The 4,986-nt window shown below is 51.1% G+C and overlaps 1 protein-coding gene across 4 annotated transcripts in view; it reads right to left on the bottom strand.

Moving 5' to 3' along the window:
• Window positions 1-4,886, bottom strand: part of ZNF664 (zinc finger protein 664) — a 27,140-nt gene extending 22,254 nt beyond the window's left edge. For all 4 annotated transcript variants that reach the window (XM_045296863.1, XM_045296865.1, XM_045296864.1 and 1 more), the window contains exons 1-2: window positions 4,870-4,886; window positions 4,218-4,346 (exon numbers count right to left, since the gene is read on the bottom strand). The gene's annotated coding sequence lies outside the window, so the exon portion shown is untranslated. The remainder of the gene's footprint in view (window positions 1-4,217; window positions 4,347-4,869) is intronic.
• Between the last annotated feature and the right edge of the window lie 100 nt (window positions 4,887-4,986).

Here is a 4,986-nt window from a genome sequence, read left to right as displayed (position 1 = left end):
ACTTCAGGGTTAGCAGTGCAATGCTGAACCCACTTTGCCCAGTGCCCCTATGTGCCAGTCTTTACCTCTTTGATCCCACAAGACCTGCACATATAATTTTCCTCAATTTAAGACAAAACAAAGCATAACCCAAAGCCCAAGGCTCAGGAGGCTTCAGTAGTCTGTGCAGGACAAACATGTTGCTGGTCCTAGAAAGCAGTGACGACTCTGGCCTAGGCACACCGGCTGCAGAGCCTGTGCTCGGTCCACTTGAGCACACACCGCTCCCTTCTCCAGCGGTCTAATAAATGGCAGCGTCCATGTTCTGTACATTCACAATGATTGCTTGGTCATCAACAGGTCTTCCCGCAGACTGGAGTTGATTTCTGGTGTGCTGCAGAGGCTCCAGGGGCCTGGACAGATACTCTCAAGAGAGTAGGACACTCTTAAAACATGGTGATTATGAGGGGGTTTCAAATGTTCAGAGGAAAATGGAATTAAAAGATACTGAAATTTTCCCAAACTTTGTTGAAGCGCTTTCACATGTGTTCAACTATCAGGGAGGGTTTATCCTGCCCGCAACTGCTCAAAATAATCATGAAGTTCACTTCAAAATAGTCACCAACCATAACATTCCAATGCCACACGCAGGAGCATGGCCTGGCTTTCCTTTTAGGACACTCTGCCTTAAAGTTTGACAGCCTCGAGAACTCTACCAAGGGTTGCTGGAAGTTGGAATCCAGTTCTGGTTGGCTTCTATGACCTTTCAGGAAATGTCTCTAGCCTTCTCCACAGAGAAAGCACCTGCCTCGTTACGGCTGTACCTCAGTTGCTTAGTGGTTTTTTTGTCCGACTGTGACCACAACGTGTTTCCTCACCACCCCTCCACTCCTTTTCTATGAAGACCTTATTTTCGGCAACCAGAAAGTGGTACATTTCACTTAAACTTTGGGAACCTGATCACTTTATCATCATTTTCTGGTAATAATTTCTATAATTCTCTTGTTTCCCTAGCAATAGCATCTACATACTTCCCTTCTTGTCACTCAAGAGCCTCCCTCACGTCTATCTCATCTATCACTGCTTTGGTAATAGTTAGATGAGCCATAAGGCGCTCTGGTGGTGTAGTGGGTTACCATTGGGCTGCCAACCACCAAGGACAACAGTTCAAACCCACCAGCCATTCCAAGGATGAACAGTGAGTTTTTTTGTTCCCACAGAGATTTAAAGTCTTGGAAACCCACAGGGGCAGCTCGACCCTACTCAACAGGGTTACTAACAGTCAGAATAGATTTGATGTCCGTGAATTTTATATAAACAATAGAAAATACCCTCTATCCCATCCCCAATTTTAACTTGACTTTGATATTTCTCTCAAGCATAATGTGGACAACCAGTTTAGCATATATGTGTATGTCCTTAGAGCATTATCAAGAAACAGCCTTTGTATTTCATTTTTAAAAGAATAGAATTTAGGATTTAGTTTTAAATCAGACGCCTACTTTGGTCTAAATTTAGCTGTTAAAGAGACTTCAAATGAACTCCCAAGGAAAAGACCCTACCTCTTCTAAGCAGACCTGGGGAACGGCCTGCCAACTGCTATCTCCACATCTATCCAACAGCCCCCTCTCCACTCTGCACGTAGCAGCTGGAGTGGTTTACAATGTAAATCTGATTATCTCACTCAGGACAACATGCATCCTCAAACAGGCAGTACAAGACCCTACACGACCTGGCCCCTTGCCTAGCCACGCTGCCCCCTCACTCACTACCATCTCTCCGTTCCCGAGTGGGTGAAGCTTTTCCCCCTTCAGGGCCTTCCCACAAGCTGCTTCTCTGCCTGGAAAATTACCCCCGCTTCACTCTACACTCCCGCCTACTCACCCTTCCGATCTCAGCAAAGACGTCTCTCCTGGGCCTCCTTGCCCAAACCGATCGTCTAGTTCCCGGGTTACTCTCTCTCACTGCAGGCTGCGCTGAACTTTCATGGCAGGTCTCACAGCATCTGATTGTACATGCAGCTGTGTGCCTGTGTTTAACTTTTCTTTCTCCCCATGATAACCTCCAAAAGCATAGATATTGTTGATTTTATTGGCCCCCCCTCCCGAGACCCTCAAATATTTTTAAATGTAAGGAAAATGCCTACAAAGTCCAGAATTGCATCTAACTGAAGCCTGGAAGTGACACGTCACTTAATATTTAAATTGCTAAGACTCTTATACTACCTACAAATTCCCCTTAGGGCATAAAAGCTAGCCCGAAACTACTGCTGTCACAAGGAAAACACACACACTCATTCTCATCGCTAGGAAGCTACATTGTGTCTAAATACTACATACAAGGAGAGTTGTGTTTGATCTGGGGCTCAATTTGCTGCTAAGAACGCTTCTAAAAGTCTAACGTATTAGCAGTTCTTGATAAAAATCAATCACAACAAAATTACAAATTAAAGCATTCCAAGCTGACTATCTCTAGTAGGAGTAAGATCCATGTGAGATCAAAAAAGAAGATATAAACTAAACTGCAGGCATGTTTTGAATCACAAAGGGTAATAAAACCAGTATTTATGCACCACCTCACACTTTACAAGGCATTTTCACACACAGTCGATGGCTGACCACTAAGGAAGACAGAGCAGGCTTCGTAGCTCGTTCTGAGAAGGGCAGTAAGGAACTCTGGTTGCACTATGGGTGAGGCACTGGGCTGCTAACCGGAACCAGCCGCTGCTCAGGAAAAAAGGGGAGGCTGTCCCCTTCCATGAAGACTGGCAAGTCTTGGAAGCCTTGCAGTGTTCCGAGTGGCATCAGCTTGATGGCAGTGGGTTTGGTTTTCGCTTTCAAAAAGTGATTCAAGTGTCCTCTCCAAGGTCATGGGACATGGAATGTGGGGCACATGTAAATTTGTTAAAAGAATCTCCCTCATAATCACCCTGTCTCTAATGAGTGAAGATCTGGGCCCCTTTATAAAAACTACGCTTTATTTAACTTTGCTAGAGTATAAGAGCAAATGAAGCCTTAAAATCGCCATCTATCTGGAAAAGGCACAATGTGCTAAGGCAGTGGTTCTCAACCTGTGGGTCGAGACCCCTTTGGGGGTCAAACGACCCTTTCACAGGGGTCGGCCGATTCATCACAGTAGCAAAACGACAGTGATGAAGTAGCAACAAAAATCATTTTATGGTAGGGGGGTCACCACAACATGAGGAACTGTATGAAAGGGTGGCAGCATTAGGCAGGTTGAGGAGCACTGCACTAAGGCATACCCCCCTATGGAAGAGGTTGCAGCAGTTCTTGAAGATGAGTTAAGCACTGTATGTTAGGACCGCACTTGCTCAAACAGACAAATGCGCACGTGAACAGGTATGTAGAAATGTTGTCAAAGATCGGAAAGGATAATAACTGGTGGTTTTCTCTGGAAAGGGGGGGGCAGAGGCACTGGCAGAGACTTTGGCCACCTCAGGGATGTTTAACAGGGACCCCTGGTGGCACAATGGCTTAAGTGTTGGGTTGCTAGCCAAGAGGTCAATAGATCAGCAGATCCCAAACCACCAGGTGCTCCAGGAAAGAAAGATGAGGCTGTCTGCTCCAGTGAGGATTTTCAGTCTTAGAAACCCTCTGGGGGAACTTCTACTTTGTCCTACAGGTCACCACGAGCAGAAATTGACTTGACGGCAATAGACTGGGGCTTGGTCTGTGATGTTTTAATTTTTACAAAGAAAACGTGTGACTTTACAAACTTTACAATTTCGGAAGATGTAACTGAACCTGTGGATTGATTGGGCAGGCAGCCCCTGTTGGTGCTCCGGAAGGAGGGACCCCCCTAAAGAGAGACCGAATGTGTAAACAAGAGCGGTGCCATCCTGTGAAAACCACAAGCTGTCTACATTTCACAACTGTCCCCTGAAAAGGGCCAGGGTTGGAAATATTTTGTAAAAAGCTGGCCTCCTTCCTTTGTTGCAGTCAGACACCAACACAACGCTCGCCCAGAACTCTGCTGGGTAAGCTCCGGAGGAGACAGAAAAGTCAGAGTTGGGGCAAGAAAGGTTTCACAAAGGAGCCGAGTTTTGCTGAAACGGGCGACGGGGCTGGCAACACCGTGGGGCAATGTATCCAGAGGGGAGCGCCCAGGGGTGCAGAATGCGATGGAAGTGCAAGCGGGGCGGGAAGAAGGGACGCTGCACTCGGGTCCTGCCCCCGGAGTGGCTGCCCCCGGGTGTGGGGCAGAGAGGGCCCGTTTACCTGGGGAGACTCCGGCCCTCGCCGTGGTCAGACAATGGAGGCGTCCGGCGGCCGCAGCGTCCGGCGCTGGGGGCGCGGGAGGGCACATCGCCTGAGGGGTGCTCGGCCGGCTCGCTGGCCCGGAAGGCGCTGGAAAGAGAAGCACATCACAGCATGCAGCTCGCCCCTCCGCAGCCCAGGTTGGCGCCCCGACCCCCGCCGCGGCCATTACCGCCTCCCCCGGGACCCGCCTGGACCGGCTCCAAGCCGCGGTCGCTCGAGCGGCCAGGCGGTGCGGTTCCCGCTGCCCGTGGCTCCACAACAATGGGGCCCGGCCCGGAGTCCGGCTCCCGCGGGGCGGCCGGCCCGGCCCTGCCCGCCGCCATCTGTGCGCCCCTCTCCCGGCTCCCCGCTGTGGGCCCGGGACCCTGTCGGCAGCCCGGAGGCGGCGTCTCTGACGGGACCCGCCCAGGGGCCACCGGCCGCGGGGAGCGGCCCTGACCTTCCCGGCCGGTGCCCCCCACCGGCCGCCGCGGCAGGCCCATGCCGAGTGATGGGTTGTTTTCCTTTCTTTAATCCACTCATTCTCCCTCCCAGCCCGCGCCCCTGCCCCCCACCCGCCTGCAGCCGGAAGAGAAATAGAAAGACCGCAGCTGGCCGCCCGGGAACTCACTCCGAGTGCGGGCTGAAGCACCCCAGGCCGCGGGCTCTGCGTACCCACCCTCCCGCTCCTCAGGGGACACCTCACAGGTGCGCCTCCGAGCCGCGCGCGCGCGCTCCGCACACCCAG

The sequence above is a fragment of the Echinops telfairi genome, unplaced genomic scaffold (assembly GCF_000313985.2).
Source record: "Echinops telfairi isolate 266 unplaced genomic scaffold, ASM31398v2 ScPeMD7_7412;HRSCAF=8450, whole genome shotgun sequence".
NCBI classification, from domain to species: Eukaryota; Metazoa; Chordata; class Mammalia; order Afrosoricida; family Tenrecidae; genus Echinops; species Echinops telfairi.
Note: the sequence above shows the minus strand (reverse complement) of the source record. Positions and strands in the feature narration are given on the sequence as shown.